This window comes from Equus asinus, unplaced genomic scaffold, assembly GCF_041296235.1.
Source record: "Equus asinus isolate D_3611 breed Donkey unplaced genomic scaffold, EquAss-T2T_v2 contig_195, whole genome shotgun sequence".
Taxonomy (NCBI): domain Eukaryota; kingdom Metazoa; phylum Chordata; class Mammalia; order Perissodactyla; family Equidae; genus Equus; species Equus asinus.
The window spans coordinates 157,036-181,641 of record NW_027224844.1 but is presented as its reverse complement, the minus strand read 5'-3'; the positions used below and the strand labels follow the sequence as shown (position 1 = coordinate 181,641).

The 24,606-nt window shown below is 45.2% G+C and overlaps 1 long non-coding RNA gene across 1 annotated transcript; it reads left to right on the top strand.

The window, feature by feature from the left end:
• The first annotated feature begins 4,982 nt into the window (after positions 1-4,982).
• Positions 4,983-23,952, top strand: LOC139043225 (uncharacterized). The gene is made up of 5 exons (XR_011500281.1): positions 4,983-5,316; positions 13,504-13,715; positions 13,882-14,072; positions 21,820-21,899; positions 23,692-23,952. It is a non-coding gene; the product is annotated as an uncharacterized lncRNA (long non-coding RNA).
• Positions 23,953-24,606: the final 654 nt, after the last annotated feature.

Here is a 24,606-nt window from a genome sequence, read left to right as displayed (position 1 = left end):
ACCCAGCAAGTTTATCACTCAGAATGGAAGGAAAGATAGTTTCCCAGACAAGCAAAAACTAAAGGAGTTTATCACCAAGAAACTAGCTTTACAAGAAATGCTAAAGGGACTTGCTTGAGTGGAAAAGATAAGACCACAAATAAGAATAAGAAAATTACTTTTTAAAAACCAATAAAATCACTGGTAAAGGCAAATATACAATAAATGTAGCAGCTGATATGAAGGTCAAAAGACAAAAGTATTAAAATTATCTCTTTCCATGATAAGAGGGTAATGGATACACATGCAGAAAAAAGAGGTTAGATATGATATCAAAAACAGAAAATGTGGGATGAGGGGAGTAAAAGACTAGAGCTTTTAGGGCCAGCCCAGTGGTGCAGTGGTTAAGTTCACATGTTCTGCTTCAGCGGCCCGGGGTTTGCCAGTTCAGATCCCAAGTGTGGACCAATGCACCACTTGTCAAGCCATGTTGTGGCAGGCGTCCCACATATAAAGTAGAGGAAGATGGGCATGGATGTTAGCTCAGGGCCAGACTTCCTCAGAAAAAGAGAGGAGGATTGACGGCAGATGTTAGCTCAGGGCTAATCTTCCTCACAACCACACACAAAAGAGTAGAGCTTTCAGTAAGAGGTCAAACTAAAGAGACCAGCAACTCAATATTGACCATGATACATGTAGACTATAATATACGAACCTCGTGCTAATGTCAAACCAGAAACCTATAATACACGAATAATTAATAGAAAGGAACCCAAACATAATACTAAAGAAAGCCATCAAACTATAAGGGAAGAGAGCAAGAGAAGAAAGGAACTGAGAAGAATTACTAAAACACCCAGAAAAAAAAGCAACGAAATGGCAATAAGTACATTCTTATCAATAGCTACTTTAAATGTCAATGGACTAAATGCTCCAATCGAAAGGCATAGGGTGGCTGATTGGATAAAAAAAGTCAGTGGATACAGAGGAAATTATTAATAAATGCTATTTTGTATCAAGAAAGAAAAAGTACCAGCTCTAAAAGAGAACACGAACACCTTCCCCATTAGCTCTTTCAAGAACGCACTTAAGGTTAAAGCAGTGCCCATGCCCACAAGTCCCTTTAGCTCATTATCAGAACACTGCACACTATTTGTTGACCTTCACTGGAAGAATGGCTGCAGTGGACTTGCCGGGATGAGTTCTCTTACATATGAAGGGGGATCAGAATAAATAGTCTTAGTTGCAAAATGATATATTCTCCTGGTAAGAAAATAGATTCTTCATCATAGTAAGTGTGGTGGCCACAAGATCATACCAGCTACAGGGAGCAGAACTGACCAATGGCCCCAGCTGCTGCTCTGAAATCCATCACTTCTTTGTGCTGAGGCCACGCCTCCCACAAGCTCTTCCCAGCCCATTACTGAGCTCAGCAGGGATAGCTTGGCTGCCCTCTCCCTGAAAGTGAGCTGCAGGATTCCTCTATTGGTTGACTTTGGTTCAAGGTTGTCCCCTCTTGAAAAACTTTCCTTTCCTCAAGTCAGACCTCCATCAGAGTCTGACAGCCCTGCCAGCTTCTCTAACTTCCACCACAATTTCTCACTGAAATATTTCCCCGCCAAATGCTTGTCATCTCTTGGAGGATACAGATTAACGTTGTAAGCAAAACAAGAAAATACTCAGTTTCCAAAAAATTTTTGCATCTATAATAACATCTATTCCTTATAAATATCCAATACATTACACAAAAGGGAAATTGTAACCCCCACACTTTGGATGAGGAAACGAATTAAGTGATTTAGCCAAGGTCAATTACCTTATTTTTGTTCAGTAGCTTCTCCATTTCCTAGTCTTCCATGATCAGTGTTCAGAAAAGAACTTTGAGTCTGCTTTCCCTTTTGATTATTACTTCCCTACTATGGACAACAATAACACCTATAGTTTACTAAGCAGGCACTGTGTAAGCACTTTGCATATATTCAATTTTTCATTTAATCCTCACAACTCAGGGAGGTAGATACATCCCCCTTTATATATATGTGAGGAAATAGCTCCCAGGAATCAAGCGACCTGCTCAGGTCACTCACCTACTAAGCAGAAGGCCTAGGACCAGCCCCTGACTCTAAATCTAGTGCCATTAGCACTTATCATAACACATCAAATCTGTCAGCATTTTACTAAGCACACCTACATTCATTAGGAAGTGGGATGGGCACCCACCAGCAACTCCCCCTGCAGAGGTCTGGAGATGACAAGAGCCAGGGAAAGGAGGAGGTGGTGATAGGAGGTGACAAGGTACAGGCAAAGGTGAAGATGAGTAACCTTCTCCCAACTGCTCCATCTCAGGTTGCAGAAGAGTTCCTCATGGTCACCTGTACTCCAAGGGGTCTTATTTCAAAGAAAGTATGGGGGGAAGTAAGCTTTTATTTAAGAGGTTGCAGCAATTATTTTCGCAAATAATTCTCATAAAAATGTTAGGAGATGGGACCCAGCTTCCTCCCACCTGCCAGCCATGGAATAGGGAAGAAAGTATTAGACACTCAAGCTTCTCCATGGTCCAATCTTTAGCCTCCTCTCCAGCTTCATCTACCCTCATACTCTGTTTTACTTGATGCTTCAATACAGCAGCATCCTTACCGTGCTGTCACATATCACTGTACATTCAGTCATGTAGCTCACTGTCTAGTTCAACCTTCCTTCCCTTCCCTTGGCGAACTCTTACTCATTTCTCCACATTTCAGCTCAGCCACCATATACTTCAGGAAGTCTTGCTCAACAACCGAATTGAGAACTCCCAGAGGACACCTCCTCTGTGTTCCCCTATCCTACCCTCAGTGCTTACCTCGCCTCAACATTTCCCTTATTACGTGAGATTATCTCACACCAGAGATACAAGCAATATTATCTCCTTAAAACCTCACTCATACCACATCACTCTGGCCCATAAAGTGCTTCAAGAGGAATCCTATGGAAGGTAAGAGAACATATAGGCCCCATGCTCTGGCCTTTAAGGCCCTAAATGGCCTGGTCCCTGACCTTCTCTCCAAACTCCTCCTTTGTCCTTGCTTACTGTCATGCCACTGTCTGTTTTCAGATCCATCACCCTGCCAAACCCTCTCATGCCTTAAGACTTATTTCCTCAGCTCTTAGCACAGTTGTTCCTTTTTATTCTCCAGGGCTTTGTTTGAAAGTTGCCTTCTTACAGGCACCTTCCATCTCCACCTCTAGAACTGTCATCCTTTCCCATTGTTCCCTATTTCTTTTCTTCACTGCAACCACGGAATTTTATAATTAAGATATTTATTGACTTATTCATTTATTGTTTTCTTGTTATTTAATTCTCTAATTTAGTGGAAAACACACCCTCAACTCTTCATGCTCCTGGAAAGTGCAATCCAGACTTTTTAATCTGTATCCTTCCAGAGTGTTTGGTGCACTGTTACATCCTCAAATGTTCCAAGTAAATGAATGAGCAAGCAAAGTTCAGGAATGACACGAAGAGAGGGAATTACAAAATAGCAGAGATGTAAAGAAATTAAATATTAGTGTTAGTTTCCATAACAACTTGCATTGAGGGAACTCTGAGTGCTTTAAAAATATTAATTTACACTCTGTTCACAGGAAGAACTCATTATCTCTAACTTACGAGCAAAGAAAGTCAGCCAAATGAAGCGACTTTTCCAAAAGGAATATAATGCATTAAATAGGGAGCTTGGTCTAAACTCTGAATAGCTTTATTTTATACCCTGTCTTGTTCCCAAAGGATTTTAGATGGCTTTGAAAGACACAGACAGTTACACAATTTAGAGTGTTCACAAAAACAAAACAAGCCAGTTGCTCAGGAGAAGCACGATTATTCCTGGTACAAGGTCTGAAAGAAACTTCTTTCTTGGGTCCACACAAAGGGCATCAAACCACATCCTCAATCACATCCTCCAGGCAAGGAAGCAGTGGGGCTCACGGGGTTGTTTGCGGCACTCCTCAGTGTGGGCCGATGGCGCGGGGCCAAGGCTCAGATCCACAGAGCAATTCTCCAAGGAACCAGATCAAGACAGCCCAGGTGTGCAATTCTCTGATGGCCTGTCTTAATCCAAAAAGAACATCTGGAGATTCTGGAGGAATCATTTAACAGCACACTCTTCATACGCTGGGCTCCGTGAATTTTAATTTTCACCCAAAAACTTCTAATAAGTACTACCTAACAGTGAAATTGAAAGTGACAAACATCTGGAACACGGTCAATGTTGTGTAACAATGAAGATTTCCATCTGATTTATCAGTCAGATGACCTGGGATAGGGTATATTAGCTAAGGTGTAGGTTAAGCTGTTCTAACAAAGAGACCCCAAAATACAGTGAACTAGATAAAACCACACTAACATTTTGGGCAAAAGCACTGGGAACTTCTGGTCCTGTTGCCTGTGTTAACTAGGCCAAGAGGCCCATGGTGGGTAAGGAGGTCCTGTGGACCCACTGAGTGGGGCCTCAGAGAAGGGGCTTAGGGGGTCACTTACCGGGCTTCTGCATTTCCTGTCTATAGTGTAGGAATTAGCTGTCTGCTGTGATGTTTCCTCCTTTTAATACTATGGCTGGGGCTGTTCTTCTATGAGGCATGACCAAAGTGTAGACTCCTCAGCCGGGAGTTCTCCACTGTGAGGGTTCCAGCAGCCCAACCAGATGGAGGGGATGGAGGAAAGGTGGCTTTGAAAATGCAAGTTCCACCTACCCGGGTCCCAGTATTTCCATTTTAGCCACTGAGATTTTATCAGCCAGGGAGATTTTGCTGGGTTTCAAGCTGCCTCAGGAGCCCTCAGGAGCCGGCCTCAGGCGCCATTAATTAAACCCGCTTTAGCCCGGCAGCATGGCTGCAGGGTCAGAGTGTGGAGGACGCCGGGAGGAAGGGGAGGGTCATGAAGGAGGAAGGGGAGGGCCGTGAAGGAGCGCAGAGCGTGGTGGGCGTGGGGAGGGGCGTGGGGAGGGGCGGGGGAGGGGCGTGAGGGGAGGGGCTTGAAGGAGCGCAGAGCGTGATGTGATATGCGTGGCGACTGGCATGATGGAGGAAACGGTGGATACACCGGTGCTTTCCTAAGCGCTATAAGCAGCAGTGACTGTGACTCCTTTCAGCCCTCAGGCCATGGAGCATCCGGTCTGCTGCTGCAATTTGCGCTTGCCCTGAATCTTTGGGGTGGGGCTTTCAGCCTGGGTGAGGCGTGAAGGGGGCGTTCCTGACGCCACAGGCGTCCAAGTCTTATGGCAGGCACCACTGTCACGCTCAGACTTCTCAGGCTTCGTCTCAGGTTCGCCTGCTGTCTCTATGGGGCGGCTGTGGACTCTTCAGGTGGGTCGGACTCACTTTGGGGGGGTCAGAGCTGGGGTGGGGTGAGCACAGCTCAGCAGGCAGGGGATGAGGGGCAGGGTGGGGGATGGGGTAGAGGGTTCTGTGGCCATTTGGGGTCTCCTGGAGTGACCATATACAATTGAGAGGCTTCTGTTACCTGTTATCAGATGCATAGGACTAAACTAAATGATAACAGATGCTTGGAGGTCCCAGAGAAAATTGACAATGGAAGCCTCACTGTAGGTGGGGCAGGCTAGGGCCATCCTTCTGTATAAAAGTATCAGGGAACGTTGGGTTGTGTTTCTGGACCATCTGTCCTTCTACCTTGTAGTGAACACAGGGAATGTGTACAGATAAGAGACAGAGGCTGCACCTGCCGATCCGTGTTCTCTAAATCTGTTCCATTCTGCAGAATGGTCAGCATGGCTTCATTCAACTAACATACTTCTTACTTATGTGTATTGAGTGTTTGATGCAAAAGAAGTGCTTTGCAAATTAGCTCATTGGATCCGTCAACATTTGTAAGAGGTTGTTAAACCATTTCACAAAGGAGAAAGGTAAGGTTCCTATAGGGGAAATGTTTACACATAATCACAGTTATATGTCACAGGCAATTGATATTGCCTGCTATGTGATGAGTCTGTGATTCACTTTAAATTGGTGAGGAGAATCTAGTTATGTGTTCTTAAGTTGACAACCAATAAACTGTAGTAAACGCGCCAGTCTGTAAATGAGATTTACCATATTTTGGGGAAATGTCCAGTTTATTTCACATTGCACATCATGTGATATTCCTTTATAATGAAGCTAGTATGTATTAAGGCTGTGTACAGACTGTATATACGTTTGCGGTTATGCAAGAATAACACATGCCAGATCAGCACAGGGAAGCATTTGGCTAGAACCCCAAAGGACTTGAGCTTTCTATACCTACAGCCTCATTTCCCCAACTCTATCATGTCAACTTTCTGCCCCTGGACTCTGGTAGAGATGTCCCTGTCTGAACCAGAATGTCCACAATGTTTTAGGAATCAGCGACCTTCATGGATATGGTTCTGGGTTTCACCCAGGAAGAATAGGCCTTGGTGGGCGCATCCTGGCAAAAGCTACACAGAGATGTGATGCTGGAGAACATCATTCGTCTTCTCTCTGTTGTTGAGTCTGTCAATAAGGATTTATTTACTCAACAAGTATCCAGAGAAGTTTCCACATATCATGCTCCCCTCAGCTCTCATTTTTATTCTTTCATAACACAACTACGAGTGGGTAATTCTGTTTATTGATTTAATGACATGTAGTTTGCCCCTTCACTAGAATATAGTCTTCTTGACCACAATTTTATGTCTTTGTTGCTGCTCTATTGCCAGCACCCAGAACAGTGCTGAAAACTCAATGGGGTTTTTTTTAATAACTAAAAAATAAGATTAAACAATTCCTAAGTAATTTTTCTGTTCTAAGCAGTAAGCCCAAAGTTTGAGGCCACAGTAGAGAAAAACACCAGGCAACATAAATTTAGGTTATTCTGGATTAACTAGAAACATTTAATTCCTCGTTTGTTGAAAACACTGGGAATCTTTACTCTGTGAGCTTGCTCGTGCACATCCACGAGTTCCTCAATGCTTTTGGCTTGGTGTCACGGTGTTCCTCCTGCTCTGCTCAAGGACTTCCAAGGTTTTCTTCAATGCTCACTTAGTTGTTCATGCGATCCTGTCCTTGACTTGAGGAATATGTATGGTTCTTAAAACACAGTTCAAAATTCCAGTGGCTTTTTCCCATGAACAGGGTGGCAGCTCTGCAAATAAGACACAATTTCCCATTGGAGCAAGGAGAGGAGTTGTGGAGGGAAGAAAGGGGATTCCCACAAGGCCTGAGGCTGGCTAAGCTCTAGGCATGTGTGTTCACTATGAGGAGAAGCCTAGTCAGTGAGGGATCAGGACCTTGGTAATGCCGACTACAGATTTCCTTAAGTCCATGGTCTTTTCAGGAAAGTATGGGAATCCAGTGGGGGAAAAATCCTCAATGTTGTCAATATTCCTAGCATTTATCAATGTCTTTTATTCATAGTTTATGTCCTCATTGGATTGAAAGTTTCATATTGTGAACTTTGCCCTCATCCCTTCCCCTTGATGATTTCTTCTCTCATAACCTTACCAAAATCTGTCTTAGTTTTCTCTTCAATCTTGAAAACATTTTGTAATTGACAGTGCCCTAAAACATGTTTCTAGACATTAGTGCATTGCTCCATTTCACATTCTTGCCCTGTGTAAGGGTCAATATTTGCCTTGCATGCCGTACAACACTTTGGTTCCCTAATGCCTCTTGAGAAATTTATTTTTTAATTGACTTTAGGCAGGAGAAGTAACCTTTAAAACCAAGAAATGGTACCTATACCAAATATCTGCAGGAAGGAGCCATCTAAGTGCACAGTGATGGTAAGTTTCTTGGGTTGAACCCTGGTCCCCTACATTAGAGGCCTGGGAATTGGATGATTACTAGTAAAGCACAATAACGGGACTATAATTTGAGATGGGAGTAAGTGCCATCCCAGCGGAAAGTTTTGCATAATTTTAATTTAGGAAGGATATTGACCTGAGCTCAGAGCTATAACCTGAGTTCTTATAAAAGGACAATTGTATAAACATGGCTCAAATATCTAGTCTATGAAACACAATGAAGTTACAAAATTAACCAACTGTACAGTTGAGGTGTTATAAAGAAGAAATCTCTGGGCTGGTCCAGTGGCACAACAGTTAAGTTCACACGTTCCACTTCAGTGGCCCAGGCTTCACGAGTTTGGATCCCCAGTGCAGACATGGGACCACTTGGCAGGCCATTCTATGGCAGACGTCCCACATACAAAATAGAGGAAGATGGACACAGATATTAGCTCAAGGCCAGTCTTCCTTAGCAAAAAGAGGATTGGCAGCAGATGTTAGCTCAGGGCTAATCTTCCTTAAAAAAAAAAAAAAAGAAGAAGAAATCTCAATGCATGCAAGAGAGTAACACACCGTGCATATGTAACTTACATGAGGAAGGTTTTTAACCAGGAACTATGACTGACTGATTAGCCTAGAATTCATACATAGAGAAAAGAACAAATGAACGTCTGTGGGCAGTCTTTTAAGTGCCTCTTAGCTCCTCCAATAAGCAGAAATCTCACATTGGGGAAGAACCCATTGAACAGAACTAGTGTGAGATGTTTTCACTCACAGGTTCACAGTGACTTAACATATGTGAAGTCACGTGGGCCCAGGAGGCCCACCTCTGTAAGCTGTTGGACCAACTGAGGCAGCAAAGCCATGAGGAAGCACTGAAGTTTCACCTGGAAAATACCCAAGATATTCTCCAGAACATGAAATACTGGTAGGCAGGCCAGATTCAAAAAGACAGAAGGGGATGGCCTGAAATCCATAATTAAGATCAGATGAAGCCTGCTTAGGAGCCCAGGGGTGTGCCCAGGAAGTTCAAGATGAAAATCTTGCCTCTAACTTTGGAGAATGTTGTGGACTTTGCTGCTCTGTTCTCAGCCAACTCAGAAGGTTCCAGGGAGGATTTTGATCAGAATAGCTTATGGAGGGAGGTTTCAAGGTCATGTAATTTAAACAAGTGCAGTCAAAGAGATGGCTGTAAGTGAGGAAAGCAGGGCTCCTGGAGTGGTGAGAGTCACTAGGACAGATGGGAGAGATGGGGGGCTGGGGAGGGTGTGGGTGCACCAATGATGCACTCCTCGGGTCCCCAAGATGCCAGATGTCTGGGAAGCAGCTGCCACCATGGCCTTTACCACTGCAGCCACCGCCAGTGCCGTTTCCCCAACCACCAAGAACACCACCACAGTAGGCTGGACAGGGAAGTAAGAAGTAGGTTCCAAATTCACCACTGTGGTCTCAAATCTGGACCTGGGAATGTTGTGATTGGGTCTGATAGGAGTCGTTGGGCAAGAGGAATTACCCTGAGGCAGGGGCATGAAGATCCCTGAACTCCTCTCCAAGTGTCATTTGTTGTATTTGAATCTGTTGAGCTGAGGTGGATTCCTGCCCCAGAGGTGACCAGAGTCAGCCCAATCCACATGCCACACCACAGGGGGCGCCAACCGACCCAATGCATTCCAGGAGGCTGTGGGACACCACCCCCGCTGCTGGTGCCCTTGCACTGGCTGCTGCCACGTTCATCATCCTCCCTCGGGAGCCCGGCCTGGGCTGGGGGGGGGCCCAAATGTGGAAGGGCTGAGACACAGTTTGGGCACACTAGCTTCCTGGAAGCCTCCTGCTCCAACCAGGCTGATGACAACTGCCAGGGTACTTTCAGGTCTCAGGGCCCTTTTCCCCATGCTAGACCCCAGACAGAGACTCATCCCAGGAAGCTGGAATGGCTGGCCTCCTTCAGACAAAGCAGGCTCCTCCAGAGGATACACCTCTCCCTGTGCCCTGCCACAGTGCACCCAGAGAGATGGCCAGGGCAAGGCCTGTCTTGGACCTTAGTCATGGATTTCTCTCAAGAGTAGAGCTCTGGGCAGCAGGAGGGCATGGCTTTAGTGACTCCAGAGTGAAGGGAGGTGCCTGCCCCTGGAAGGGCAGGCCTGCCAATTTCCCCACTATTTCCGCAGGGGGCGTGGCATGCCTAATGTGGCCAAACTCCTTTGGCTAGCATTCCTGAGCCCTGTTGACTTGTCAAACATTTACTGCTCCCTGTGTTGAAAAGCTCCTTCCTGATGGGAGGCCTTGTTCTGTCAAACAATAAAGGAGGCACCGGATGACCAGCATGCAGGAGGGATAGCCTTGCCCTGCCCCCTGGCTCCTGATGGGCAAAGAGGGGCAGAAAGCTATTTTCAAAGGATGGGAGTGGGACCTGAGCAGAAGGGGAGACGGGGATGTGAGACACAGTTGTAGAAGTTGGGAATCCCAGTTCACCAGCAGCTGCACCCGGCCACCACCAGTGGGCTCCCCCACACTTTCAGTGCCACAAGGACCTGTCCCTCAGCAAGCCCAAGGGCCTTTCTGAGGCCAGTCACCTTTGCTGTGCATGCGTAGATAGAAAGAAGGGTTTTCCCTCCATGGAGTGGGGCTTCCAGAGTGCTAACAGTCAATAAGACCCATGGGATTTGTCAGTCAGTTGGGGAGGGGCGGGTGCACCCACCATCCTCTCTTCATTTCCCTGAGATCCTAGATCTGGTGAGAGTCACTTGAGATTTCCATGAAATTAGTGGAGTTCTCACTGTGTTGTAGGCGATCTTGTTGAGGTAATGGCTGGCCTCTGTGATATCAGGTCTCGGTGAGGTCAGAGGGGGGTCTCTATAATGTCACTAGAGGTCTCTTGGAGGTCATGGGAGTTCTTTGTGTGTTCAGGGAGTTCTCTGTGAAATCAGGAGACCTCAGTTTGAGGGAAGAGGGGTTCACTATGAGGTCAGTGGAGGTCTCTGGGTGGTCAGACAAGTCTCTGTGTGGGCATGGGATGTCTCTGTGTGGTCAAGGGGAGTGTCTAAAGTGTCAGGGGATGTCTCTGTTAGGTCAGCTGAGATCTCTGTCTGTCAGTGAGGACAGAAGGGGCCTCTATGACGTCAGAGGTGGTCTCTGTGAGGTCACGGTGTTACCAAAATCAAAGTGGTTTGAATGCTTGCGAGTTAAGTTGGCATGAGCACACTAAAGCTATTTGGGAACATAAACCTTCCCTCATTTGTTTGTCTTCCACCCCTTGACTATTGGGGACCACTGAGAACGCTGTGTAGTAGCTTCCCTCACTTCATCTGTAGTAAGTTCACAGAAGGTGTCAGTTCACACGAGGGCAGTGTGGAAATTAATGGTAACTAGAGAATCTCTCCTGATGGAGTGGCCATTTTTGCAGCTGCAGCTGCCACGTTATGTCCTTTGAAGGGCTTTACCATGGATCCCAGCTACTTTCTTGGAGACCTGTACCACTTCTAACAGTTTAAGCATCTCTGGCCCATGTTTAACGTCCATGATTCACTCTGGAGACCTCTGTGGCTGGAGGTCACTTCTGGGCAAGCATGGCTTAAAGACCCATTGGAATCAAGGAGAAGGGCAGCAGAGTTTAAGATATGACAGGATATTAAAGAAATATGAAGGGAATCTGGCATCATATCTTGATAATGAAGTATTCTATTTCGGGATAGCCAGAGGCCTCATCAGTCACTGGTAGACTAGAGAATTGATGTAGGAGTCCAAACCCTCATAGGTAGGTCCATAGCCAATTTTTTTGCTTTCTTGAATAACAAGCAGATGGCAGCTACTGCTCTGAAGCTTGGGGGCTAAACTTTAACCAGTGTGTCCATCTTGCCCCATTCAAAAGCGTCCGTTTATGATCGCGAGTTTATCAGAGAGGCTGATAGCCATGCATCCAATGTAAAGAATCCAAAGAAGAAAGAACAGAGCCATTCCTTTAGACACATCGTATTCCTTCCTGGTCAAGAAGCTGAACATACTTAACTCACGTCTGACTCTATCCTCCTGGGGATAGAATCACACCCCGCAGGATTACCCTTCTCCCCGCCCCCATTTTCCATGCCAATTGCAAGTTCGGGTCGTGACCTGTGCTCCTGACAAAGTGGCCGCGAGACCGCAGGTTCCCACCACCCCCTCCTTGGGTTTGAGGGCTCTGATAGAGCGGCTCACACAACTCGGGAGAACCTCTCCCTTCTGAACAGCCACAGGGAAGAGGGGCATAGAGCAAAACATGTGTGGCAGGGAGGAGGAGCTCCCGGGGCCTCTCTGGGTGTGCCACTCTCCCCGAACCTCCACGTGTTCGCCAACGCAGCAGCTGTCTGAGCACCGTTCTTTCGCAGTCTGACGGAGACTCCATCGCCTGGGCATAGTCGATTGCGGTCATTGGCCGTTGGCTACTCAGCGCAACCTTCAACCCCTCTTGCCCCCCCCCGTCCCCAGGGGTGGGGACGGGGACGGGGACGGGGACGGGCCTGAAACTTCCAAGGCAAGAATCGAATCACACAGTTGGTTTCCCTGGCACCCAGCCCCCACGCTTAGGGCTTCTCCAACACTCACCTCGTTAACACCAGTTCAGGTGGCGTTGAAAGGGGCTTGTTAGGCATAACACCAGACAAACCACTTCGCCTTTCTGGCTCTGGACTCGTTTCAGGAACTGAGCCCTAAAGTAATTCTCCTAACCAAAGATGCGCCATGTGGCTCTCGTATGGGCAATCCCAGGACTTTTAGGCGCTCACTGCCAGAAACCAAGGGAAGACATTTACTGTTATAGCCCCAGGAGCGCACAGCATTGAGAGCACTAAGGTCTCGAGCAAAGCTAGATTCCCCTGTTCTGAAAACTTCCTGATTCCGGGAAAGCTTCCTCTTTCTGGCTTCTGGCTTCAAGGGGCATATGTTTCACCCGGGGCCAGCCACCTACCTGCTTCCGTTTTACCTTTCCTGGCGTGGCACCGGCTGCTCACTCCACCTGTCCTTGGGCCCATAGTTCCGAGTTAGCCCTGCTTGAATCATGTAGGGGAATCTCTCGCTTCTCAGGGGCTGCTGTATCCTGCAAGAGGGCCATCAGCTCACCTCCCCCACTTTTTGGTGCTTGGAGCTTGGTTTTCTCCTGTTCCCAGCCTGTGGAGGCCCCTAACTCACAGAGCTCGTCCCTCCCTAGAAGGGGGTGGGGAACGGGGCATTCTGGTACACACAGTGAGGAATCCTTCAGCAGTTTGGACCCTGTTTCACAGGTCCAGGGCTCCAGAAATCTTCTGGTCTCTCCCTTTCCTGAGACCTCCTTCAGTTCACACTTTCCTTCAGAAAGCTTTCCCTTGTGGGCATTCCACACCAAGAACACGGCTCCACTAGGGAGCAAAGATTCAGCCTGCTCTCCTCCTTCCTGCCGAGGTCACCGGGCCCTCCCGGAGCCAACAGGGGGAGGGGGCTGTCCTTCAGCCCCATCACGTCTCATCTGTGGTCAAGGGAAACTGCCACGGCTCGGTCTTCTTCGATCCCTTCCCTCCCTGGTGACGGTTCGGACAATCCTGCCACCAACGCCCTTCCTCTTGGCAGTCCGCACACCGATTAGCCCCCGACATTGCGGGTGGCCTCCTGGCCCCTCGGTGGGGGCTGGGGTTACTCACCCATGGCATATGTCCCCTCTCCCTCAGGTTACCTTGAGGAGACTGGCGGGCCACAGCGAGCAAGGCGGCCTGCCTTTTCATCTTCTTGTCTTCCTTTGCATCCTCAGCTTCAAGCCGGTTATGGAGCACCCTCCGTGCAGCCACTCGTAGCTGTGCAGGACTGGTAGCAGGATGGATCGCCAACTTTTGGAGTTTCCCACGGGTGTCTGGAGCACTTCTGAGATCTGAAATACGGATTCGGGATCACTGTACTGCCCCGGGCCTCCAGGTCCCAGTTTGTGTATCACCTGAGGCAGTCCTGCGGCCTCTGGAACAAAATGTGTGTGTGTGTGGCGGGGAGGGGGGGCGGGGAGGGGCGGTGTGGCTTTCCCCAGGGCCCCATTGGACCTGTCTGAATTTAGGCCATTTAATGGGTGGCCGGCTTACTCTTTTCATGGCTTTCAGAAGCAGACCCCGAAAATATCCTCCCTTTCCTCCATCCCCAGGATCATTGGGATTCCACCCTGCCTCGCTCTCTGGCACAGCCTGTCCACCATGCCTGTGGATGTCCGATCCTGGGTCATCTGCCTTACCCGCTTGTTCCCTGGCTTTGAATGGAACGGACGACTTTGCCTCAGGCATGCTAACCTTCTCCTCCAGAAGCCCACAATTCGTATGGGGCAAGAATTCATATGGAGTGAGTATAATAATATTGCTAATAAAGTTATTTTTATTATTAATAGCTAACAATTATATAGTGCTTCCTATATTCCAGGCAATCTTCTAAGTGCACTCTAAATATTAACTCTTTGAATCCTTGCAAATCCCCCATGAGGTAGGTATTATTTCTTTCAAATGAGGAAACTGAGGCACCAGAGAGAGGCTAAAACCAATATGTAACTGATAAATGAATTCATCGATAAGGCTGAGTAAAATGCAGGCTCTCTGTCTTCGGAGTCTTGGCTCTTGATACTCTATACCTGTGCTCCTGCAAGTCCTATGAAACTCAGAAGCTTGTACGATGGTGGTGAGGCACAGAGGCTTTAAGCAAACTGCTGAGTTCCACAGCTGACTCCACCCTTGGCTTGGTACTGAAAACAGTCCTGGATTTGAGAAGCTCAGTATCTACTGCCCTCTCCTCTAGGACCCAGTAGAGGTGGGGGATACAGATGCAAATATGGGGAGGCTTTTAAGTTCTAGGGGCAGGTTGTATCCAAAGAAGCTCAGGGCCTGCAGGTAACTTCTCCTCTCCAGTTTAGCACCTCCCCTACCCCTTCAGCCCCCGTCCATGCAGAAAGGCAGCATGAGCCTGGAATCACACAGGCCTTGATGGAAATCCTGGCTCTGAAATGCACTGGCTTTGGGTAACAACTTAGGCTTCATGATCAAGAAGGTAAAATCAGAGGAAGATGGTGCTGTTGAATGAGCATCCCAGCAGCTGAGTTAAACGGTAACCAAAATGACTGCCTGACTCAGGGACATAAGGCTTTAATGCACACACACTTCACATGTCCCAGGCACAGGCTAGACATTCTACACGGCTCATCCCTTTTCATACTCCCAATAGCCCCAGGAGTTGTATTGTTCTATACCCACGTCACAGGTGAATAAACTGAGGTTCAGAGACCTTAAGTAAGTTGTCCCAAAAGTTGGGCTGCTTTGAATCCTTGTTACCATTACGGGCTTAATTGTATCCTCCCAAAATTTATATGTTGAAGCCCTAACACTTAGCACCTCGGAAGGTGATTGTATTTGGAGACAAGGACTTTAATGTGGTGATTAAGTTACATGAGGCCATTAAGGTGGAGCCCTAATCCTGTCTGACTGGGGTTCTTGTAAGAGGAGGAAATTTGGAATCACAGGGAGACATCAGGAATGCGCTCACACAGAGGGAAGAACATGTTAGCACAGTGAGAAAGTGGCCATCCACAGGTCCCCTACTACCAGCACATAATCAGGAAGGGCAAAGAGGTTTTCTGGTGCCATTTTGTCCAGAGGCTTTATCTCATATTTGGTAACTCCTAGCAGCTCTGAAAAATAAATGTTATGAATGTGGAAATATCAATGGATCTGGGAATTTGTTGTTGCATTATTGTCATTTCTTGGAGGATCAGAAGATGTCATAAGCATAAGCCTGTCTCTCCTAAGAAGGCCTGGAAAGAAATTACAGAAAGTGTAGAAGGCAGGAGCTACTTCTACTATAGCTCATTTCCAGATTCGGGCTAATATCAGATCTTCATTGGATTATTAATGTTTCTTGAGAGTGTTGCTTCATCAAATTTCTCTTCCCTGCCTGGGCCTTCAGCAGCTGATACGGTCATCAGCTGTCTAGCTTGTGGCCCTGCATATCTATGCCTTACCTATTCATATGTCCAAAGTGACATGAAGCTCAGGAGGCCGTATTTTCTGATTTATGGTATGATTTTTGGAAAAGTTTTATGAGGTATAAACAAAGCAAACTAGTTAAAAATCTAACACTCATTTTTATTTGAAGAGAATAAAATCATATGCCATTAGAACTCCTCTGGAAAACCCAGGGCATATATCTCACAACTTGCTTGACTTTTTTTTTTTAAAGATTTTATTTTTTCCTTGTCTCCCCAAAGCCCCCCGGTACATATTCTTAGTTGTGGGTCCTTCCAGTTGTGGCATGTGGGATGCCGCCTCAATGTGGCTGGATGAGCGGCGCCATGTCCACGTCCAGGATCCAAACTGATGAACCACTGGGCCACTTGCAGCGGAGCATGCTAACTTAACCACTCAGCCACGGGGCTGGCCCCCTTGCTTGACTTTTGATAGGCAAGAAGGAGATAGAAATTCTTACCAGTGGCTATCTGGTTGCTAGAAACAGAAACTTCCTTTTGTTAACATAAGCAAAACAAATATCTTTAAAGGCTATGGAATGACATATAAAATTGAGGGAAAATAGAACTTCAGGAAGCACCAGAACCAAAGAATAATGAGAGATACAGAGACGGAGACAGAGAGTGGGGGGGAAGGGAAGAAGGGAGGGAAGGATGGGTGGAGAAAGTGATAGAGTTAATTAAACAAGGTGGCCACAGCATAGGCTAAGGGAGGGGATGGGAGATTGACAGTAGTCCGTGATCCCAGAGAAGAATGTATTTATATACAAATGGAGGAAGGATACTGGACAAGCAAGTATAAGTGATTTTCACTAACAAAGCATTCCTAAAGTACTCATAAGCATTACATGACTCCCTGATTGTCTCATGCACAAGTATTGCTCAGTGAAATTCCTGCTTGGGGACTTCACCAAATGTCATCTATTTACACTCAACACCCATTTCCATCCCCTTGTACATTCTTTCTTGTGTTTCAGTACTTCCCATATTTGAGAGGGCTAAAAAGAACGTTTCCAAAACTCCCTTGATGCCACGGTTCTAGAATTGATTTAAGTTCCATCAATGTAATGCAGTTGCATGAGATTTGAAAGGCAGAAGGGGTAGTGAAGGGCAGCAGGGACATTTCGTGTATTTATTTTCCTGCATTAGTAGCAACTCCAGGCCCTGGCAGGCATCAGTTTTTCCCGTGGCCAAAAGGCACTTTGCACTGCCTACTCACCAACCTCATGGTCAGGGGCATGGAGACATCAGCCAGAATTTCCTGCAGTTCCCCCAACCCTGGTCTACATCTGCTGAGGCCTGACCCTGAGCCTGAGTCTAGCAGCAGACACCAAACTCCATTCTACTAGCCCTTGAAATAATTCTGTGGACGTCTAATTTCCTATAGTAAAGCCCTTTCTAGTGGAGATACTTAAAGTAGTTTCTGTTTCCTGCATTCACCCTGAATGATACAAGTATCAAAAAGCTCCTTCAGTATCAATTTAATTTCCAGCTTTATTGCACATTCTTTCAGTGCAATGATATGGTTCACCCATCTTATGGCTCCTTTCCTTGCACAGATGACAGAGTTTTCTTGAGTAATTGAGCAGAGCTTCCTCTGACTTGCCTACAGGTGAGTTCAGTTATTTTGTTCCTTGAGACCACTCCCATTTCCCAGAACTATTGTGGACTATGCTGCTTAGCTTCAGTGGTTTCCTTGTTGTGTTTCATCTCATTACTCCCAGAAATGTACACTAGGAGTGATGATTGCCTTGATGGCTGTTCTTTTAGGCAAGTTGGATCATAAAAGGCATACTTCTCCAAATATTATTATATCATGAAGCATTCTCTGGTGATAGCCCTTTGATAGGTACACTTATAGAAGAAGTTAGAGTTGGTATTATGCATTAGAATTTCAGTCACATAGTCCCTTGGATCTAGGAATCCCAAAGCTAGGGACTTATGTTACTGATATCTCACAAAAAATCCTCTCAGATTTACATATAAGTTTAGTGCAGGAATTGTTTTTGGTAAGTGTTTTTTAAAACGAAAACAGCAAAACGATCCTTCAGGGACCATTTAATTGAATTACAGTATATTCAATTGATAAAAGTATTCAGCTGTAAAATAACATGGTTGGCCCAATACAGGAAGATTTCCAAGATGTAATATTGAGTGAAATGGTAAGGATGAATTGCGCAAAATATTTAGCATTTAGCAAGTTTTAAGTATGACAGGTGAGAAAATATGCATTGGTGTCAACTACACATGAACTGTTCACTAATTCCCCTTGGGATCAAAATACAAGGTTCTGAGAGTTTAGAGTGGCGGGGTGGTATATCATTTTGTGTTTCAGTGGAGAAAGAGAAACATTGCCAGGTATTTCAAACAGAGGGAATTTACAACAGGGGATTGTTGGTTGGCTTTGCCAGGATTGGACGACTGAGAATGAGGGTATTCATTTCCTAAGGCTGCTGTAGCAAATTACCACAAACTTGGAGACTTAAAATAATAAGCATGAATGAAAAAAGAGAATGAAATATACAAAAAGAAGTGTATATGAGACATATAGGAAATGCTGACAATACCCAGTACACATGTAATCAACGTTTCAGAAGGACAGGAGGAAGAGAATGGAGCTAAAGCAATATCTGAAACAATTATGGCTGAGAAATTTCCAAAAGTCATAGAAGACTTCAAGCCACAGATCCAAGAAATGCTATGAATTCTCATGAAGACAAATACAAAACATTTAGATCCCACCAAACATGGTATGGTCTAAGGTCTAAAGGGGTATTTCACAATAAGGAAGTGTGGGCCCAACTTTGCATCTCTTCATTGTGGGGCCTGTGAGTGAGGGAGAGGAAGAAGCAGCAATCATGGAGCAGGGCTATAGCGTGGCTGCTGATGGGGGATAATTAGGAGGGAATGAAGGTAGCCTCAGAGGCTCATTGATCCCCTCAAACATTGCTTGAAGACCTGTAACTCAAGATTTGGCAGAAAAATGGCTAAGAGTTTGCCTTCCCTTTTATCAAGGAAAAAAATACCTATAGTAAGTCTTACTTACAACTACTTATACAAAGGGACAGAAAACCCAACTCAGTGGGTATAGACAATGAAGATATTTTGTTTTATGTAAGTGCAAAGTCTGGCAGCAGCAAGCCTTACAGGTGTGGGTTTATCTAACCATTCAGGTGTCAAAATCAAGGATCTGCTTTCATTCTGGCTCTCTGTTCTGCTTTACTTGGTGTTGGCATAATCTCTAGGCTCTAGGTGGTAGTCCTCCAACTTCTCCAGGTGGGCACTCCTCTGCAATAGCAAAATAGCCATGGCAGCTATGTCATCATATCTGTACAGCTCCCTCTTTTGGTAGGTCCTTCTAGGAAGGAGAGAACCTTACTAGCTAAGAAATTATAGCAGATGTCTCCTCTCACCTCTGAGGCTCCGATTGAGTCTTATGCCCATCTTTGAACCAAGATCGTGATTGAGATACCACGTTAGTCTTCAACTAAGCAGAGACCAGGTTTAGAGTTGGAATTGGGGGTTAATACTACCAAACCACAGCACTGGCATGGGGGGAAGAGTGGTCTCCACAAAGAAAAATATAGTTTCTAACAGTAGAAGTGGGTAATCACCAGAGGAGGAACAAATGCTGGAAGCCAAAACAAACAAACAAACAAAAAATCAACTCAAATCACATGGCATGACACTTGACCCACTTCTCTTCCCTTTCCCTCCTGGGTTAGCTCGGCTCTCTTCTCAGCTGTTGCTTGAATGCACCAAACACCCCGCCCTTGAGGCCTTTGCTCTCCCCAGAGCTTTATCCTGGTATGCTCTTTCCTCAGACATTTGCTTGGCTTTCTCCCTTGTTTTTCTATTCACGGCTCTATTTAAATGTCGCCTCAGAGAGGCCTCTGGTGAATTCCCTATCAAAAATAGCAACTGCATTTCTATCTACCCCCATAATTGGCTTTGGTTGTGTTTATAGCATTTATCACTATTTGACATTATTTTATGTCTCTCTTTGCCCTCACCACTGGAACACACTCTCCCTGAGAATATTCCCTCGTGCTCATTGTTGTATCATGGTGCCTAAAACAGTGCCCAGCATGTAGTAAGCATTAAACAAATGTTTGTTGAATGAATGAATGAGTTAGAATCCAAGACCTAACCCCACTTCTGTAATCTTAAGCAGGGAACTGAAGCCTTTACTGCCTCTGTTACCTTATCTGTCAAATGGAGATGCTTTCTACCACAGAGCATTATTCTTCAAGTAAGAAAATGTGTGGGAAATCTCTGGCATGTACAGATCTTTGATATATATTATTCTCACACACACACACACACATATATATATATTCTCACAAAGCTTCATTCAGTGGACCCAATGAGGCCAGAATCCTTTATTTAAATCAGTTGTTATCGACCCTGGTGTCACTTTAGGATTACCGAGGGAATTCTTCACAAGTGCTGAGCTTGGTTCTCACCCTGAGTCTCTTATTTAATTGGCCTGGTGTGATGCCCAATCATTGGCAATTTTTAAAGCTCCCCAGCGGGGTCTAATATGCAGCCAGTGCTCAAGACCACTAGTTTCTAGTCATTGGTGGGCTGATGGCAGGGCTGGATGTGTAACCATCAGACTCATGGAAGCATTGTAAAACCTGGCCCTTCCAACACCTGGAAATCTCTAGAAGCCAGCTTGGCTTATTTTCTCCAGTACAAACCTTCAACTGGCAGACTACACAGATGATCCTTCCCACTGTGTTAGAAAGAAAAAACACCAGCTCTGCCTCAGATTTCTCAAATGATTTTTACATGTGCAAACCATGACCCGTTTCCACGCTTGTAGATGTTAGGGGGGAGAAAGAGAAGCTTAAAGGAGACCAGGGAGACTAGTGTGTATTTTCTCCTAAAGAAACTTTTAAAAGTGCAGAGGAACTGGCCTGGGACAGGGTCTAGGATCTAGATCTTATACTAACAGGGATGATGCATGTGAACAGTGCCCAGGACAATTCCTGGCCCATCGTAATTAGTGTTCAATTAAGCAAACTAGACTTGCCTAAGGTGTTATGATAATAACGACACAAGGACAAACAATGAATCCTTTTTCTAAGCATCTTCCCTGTGTTAAGTATTTTAGGTAGGTAATTTTTTATCTCTACAACATTACGGTAAATCACTGGTTTTCTCTCCTTTCACAACTGGCAAAATTAGGATCTGAAAGCTTGCAGCTGGGAGAGGGAAGACTCAAGATTAGCATTCAGGGCTGACACCAAAGTTCATCTTCCTGCCTGTATACTCTATACTGTTTCTAGAATCCCCTTAACTCTCAAACTCTATGACTCGGAGCAAGTTGGACCTTTTTCACCTGCAGTAAACAGAAGGCTTTTCCTTCACTTAAAATAATGTAAGTAGTGATAAATGCTAGGAATACAACCGAAGCCAATTGTGGGGGTACTGGGTTAGAGATGCTGTTCAAACCTCATCCCATTCAGACCCTCTGACTATTGATAGGAGAGGGAAAGTGGAAGAGAGAGGTTTTGCCTGATCTTTGAGGCATACACCTGTGTGGAGAGAGGGGGCAGAAATGCCTGGTTTTCTGTTAAGAGGTAGGGCCATGGGAGGAAGCTGCTGCCCACTCCTCAAACTGTGCAAGTCCTCCTGATTCAGGGCAGTTCTACAGGCTCTTGTCTCTGCTTATCTGGAACTCTCTGCTCCTTGTGAACACCCACCATCACCTTTGCCTGGAAATTCCTATTCACCCTTTGGATCCACAGTTTAAGCGTCACTTCCTCCAAGAAGCCTCCTCTGGTTCTCCACCACTCCCACCCCTACAGTAAAACAAAATATTTTCACATCTTCTTTTGTTGTGTTTATGGTAGTTTGTAATTACATAATAATTTTGAGTAATTGTTTAGCGCCTACCTCCCCTTTGTCAGCTCCATCAGGGCAGGAACCAGATCTTTCTGATCTACCTCCATATCCCCATCGCCTAACACAGTGCCAAACACATAGAAGGGCCTCAACATTTTATTTGCCTGGCTGTAAGTGTTACAATGAAGAGACCAAATTTAACCCTTCCATTTTTTCTTTCTTTCTCAGGAAACAGAGGAAAGGGAACCTCTGCCACTCCACTTCAGCCTGACACTCCTGAGATGCCTCAAGGCACAACTAAACAAATGGTATGCACCTGGGTATGTGGAGCTTGAGGAAGAGCTTCACTTATCTTTCACCTTCTATTCTCTGATGCTGGGTAGGGTCCTCCTTTCTGGTTTTTTTTTTTTTCTGGTGTTGTTCATTTATTTTTTTAATGATTGGCCCTGAGCTAATATCTGTTGACAATTTTTTGTTCTTCTTCTCCCAAAATTCCCCTAGCACATGGTTTTATATTCTAGTTGTAGGTCCTTCTGCTTCTGCTATGTGGATGCTGCTTCAGCATGGCTTGATGACATCCATTCCCAGGATCTGAACTGGTGAAGCCCTGGGCTGCTGAAGCAGAGCATGTGAACTTAACAATTCGGCCACGGGGCTAACCCCCCCTTCTTGGTTTTTGGTTTCCACCCACCGCCGTGATGTCAGACTCTCTTTGACTTTGAGAGTCTCCTCTGGCAGAGAAGGGAGGTAGAAACCTCTTCAAGTGTGGGGTGGTTCCTGCCTTAGCTGATATCGCTGCAGAAACCTCTCTCCACAACCTGGTCATGGGCTTGGCACCTGCCGCAAGAAATTGGACCTGTAGCATGTGCAACGTTTCTGAAGCCTGTGACCAATCCTCCCACTGCCATCAAAATAAAGGGTGGTTCTGAGACCTATTTCAACATTTTTTTTTAAAGATTTTATTTTTTTCCTTTTTCTCCCCAAAGCCCCCCGGTACATAGTTGTATATTTTACTCGTGAGTCCTTCTAGATGTGGCATGTGGGATGCTGCCTCAGCAAGGTTTGTTGAGCAGTGCCATGTCTGCACCCAGGATTCAAACCAACGAAACACTGGGCCACCTGCAGCGGAGCGCACGAACTTAACCACTTGGCCACAGGGCCAGCCCCCTATTTCAACATCTTAAATTCAGCTTCCAGAGACTGAGGGCGACCTTTTCCCCAGACACCACATTTTAAAATGTAGTGGGCTCTTTGATTTTGCAAACAAAATCTGGTAAGCAGTTAAATTACATTTTAATATTCCCAGCACTTAGCCAGGAAAAGATGCACACAGAATTGAAAAGCATCCTGAGTTTTTCTGTCATTTTTATTTAAATGCCCAGATTAGACCATAATTCATCTCAAAATGGCAGGAGGCCTCTTCATGCACTTCACACTTCAAAATGTCTTAGAAAATCATGTCAATTTTGGCAAGCCTCTTGCCATGCCAGAAACAACAGCAAATGCTTTTCTCCTTGAGTACCATCTATTGTGAATCAGATTATAAAAAAAATACACCTTGCTCTTTTATTTTGACTCTGTTTTGAGGATTTTATGGCATCTCTGCAGTAATTGATTTGTGTCACATTCCTGCATAAGTAGCATTCATTGTCCCACTTTTTAGAAGGGGGAATTGAAGCAGAGGTGTGGTAAAGCAACTTTCTTATGATCCTGGAGAAACTCACTCATTCATTCACTTGTTCTTTCAGTAACCATGTCTTGAGAACCAGCTATGCCCTGGTCACTAACCAGACCTTGAGGATACATAAGTGACTATCTCACAGGCCAGTCTCCAGATCTCTGGTAGAAGAGAGAGTCATTCTAATAAATGATTACAACATTCCACAATAAGTGCTGAGGTGGATAAAGGGGCCACAAAGAATCGCCCCTCAGCCAGCTTGTCTGTAAGAGAAGGCTTCCCACAAGAAGTGAAATATGAGTCAAATCTTGAAGGATGAGTAGGACCCCAACCATCCAAGGCCTGAGTGGCAAGAAGCGCTTTTACAGCAGAGGGAGCAGCATGCACAAGGCACAAAACAGCTTCGTGTTTTCTGGTTTTAGGTGGTTGGAGAAAAAGATGTATATGTGGGATTGAAAGAAGATAGACAAGAACGAGAACGAGAACAGTCTTACATGCCAATCACGGGACGTGGACTTCCTCCTGACACAGTGGGACGAAAACAGTATAGAGTGTGTTAGTTAGTACTCACTCACTTACTTAGTTCAGCCTAATTCAGGTTCATACAAATTCCCCCTTTCCCTGTCTTTAGTGGTCAAAGAGAGTGTTGATCTATCTGAAGAAATATAAAATTATTAAAATCACTTTTTCAGATCCAAGGACCTCTTTGAACTGTCTAAAGTCATCCTGCATGCAAATGTGCATTTGCCTGGGTAGATTATCTAAAGCCTTCGTTGGATTTCTCAAGTGATCTAAAGCTCTAAAAAGTATAAGAATCACTACTCTGTTTATTTTATGAAAACTTTCAGCCCTTCCCAAAGTTGATTTTATCCAAGTAGAATTCTTTTATATTAATCTCTTAAAATTTACTGGTTGCTTGTTATCCATGTGGGTACCATATCATGTACCATTCTATTATTTCAAACAAAACAATTCTTCACATTTCCCAGCAGCAGGTTAATCCATGTTTGTTAACCAACTAAAACTGGACTTCTAATCTCAATTACTATTCTTTAGACCTATGGGATTTTCATACTTTCTATGTGAGAAGTTTGAGACAGAGGTACTATATTGGAGAAATACAGGTATTTGAATGTTGGGGGAAGCACAGATGATTTTCAAAAGTTAGAGTCATAATTCTATGGTGAGTTAGTTAAGATTATTTGGATTGAAATTAAGAGAAGAAACTCTACTAAATTTATTGGAAGGAGCGAGAAGCGTATTATGCTACCTAAGGTTAGAAAGGTAACAAGTAACAGTGAAGTAAAATCCGGGAACTTGAGCTTCATCATGACTTC